The sequence below is a fragment of the Mus caroli genome, chromosome 5 (assembly GCF_900094665.2).
Source record: "Mus caroli chromosome 5, CAROLI_EIJ_v1.1, whole genome shotgun sequence".
Taxonomy (NCBI): Eukaryota; Metazoa; Chordata; class Mammalia; order Rodentia; family Muridae; genus Mus; species Mus caroli.
In genome coordinates, this window is record NC_034574.1 from 137,465,999 (window position 1) to 137,467,149 (window position 1,151).

General features: G+C 44.0%; 1 protein-coding gene across 9 annotated transcripts in view; it reads left to right on the forward strand.

Annotated features, from left to right (window-relative positions):
* Trrap (transformation/transcription domain associated protein) overlaps positions 1–1,151 on the forward strand; it is a 93,691-nt gene that overhangs the window by 5,292 nt on the left and 87,248 nt on the right. The gene's annotated exons all lie outside the window — the stretch shown is intronic.

The window sequence follows — 1,151 nt, forward strand, 5'->3', positions numbered from 1 at the left end:
CCTGGTCTACAAAGTGAGTTCCAGGACAGCCAGGGCTATACAGAGAAACCCTGTCTCGAAAAACCAAAAAAAAAAAAAAAAAAAAAAAAGAAAGAGCAGTCACTCCTTTCTGAGTTTCTTGTATTTCTATGATTTTACATTATCTCACTGATCCCTCAGACTCTGTTTGAAAATGGTCTTTGACTTGTTTTTTAACTGGAAAATACTGATTTTTGAGAAAAAAAAAAAAAGATAAAGACTTTTCATTGTCTGTGTATGTGTATGAAGGCCTGAGTGTGTGTCTGTACTGTGCACCACATGCATGCAGTGCTTGTGGAGGCCAGAGGAGGGCGTCAGCCCCCGGGAAGGAAGTGGAGTTTGTGGAGTTAAAGGCGCTGTGGGGAGAAGCCATGTGGGTATAGGAAAGTCAGCCCAGGTCCCTGCAAGGGTAACGTGCTTTCTTAACTGTTGAACCGTCCCTCTCACTCTTTAGGAAGGTCTGTCTCTTTTTGGTTTAATTTTTTTTTTAAGATTTATTTATTTATTATATGTAAGTACACTGTAGCTGTCTTCAGACACTCCAGAAGAGGGCGTCAGATCTCATTACAGATGGTTGTGAGCCACCATGTGGTTGTTGGGATTTGAACTCTGGACCTTCAGAAGAGCAGTTGGGTGCTCTTACCCACTGAGCCATTTCACCAGCCCCTCGGTTTACTTTTTTGGTGTGTTTTCCAAGTCACTTTTAGTTGTAGGTTTTCATTGTGCTCTTGAATTTCGTTTCTCTGCCTATTTTCCAACTGCTCACACATCAAGTCCTTTCTTTGCTTTACTTTTTGAACAGCCATGCATTTAAAGGCAGGGATACATTCTGAGAGTTGTGCCGTTTGGCAGTTTTGTTATTTGGACATCATTGCGTGTATTCACACAGACATAGATGGGATAGGTCGGTTAGTCAACGGAGCATCTTAAAAAACTCAGAGTTTGTACCTGTGTGTTTATGTGCAAGTGTGTGCACACACGTGCATGCCCGGCACATACAGAGGCCAGAGGACGAGGGGCCGTTGGGGGCGTCTGTTCTCCCTCACCTTGGGGGTCCCTGGAAGGTGCTGCTCAGCGGCTAGCCCCTTCTCCTGATGAGTTGTCTCAGCAGCCTGCCTCTTTTTTTTTTTTTT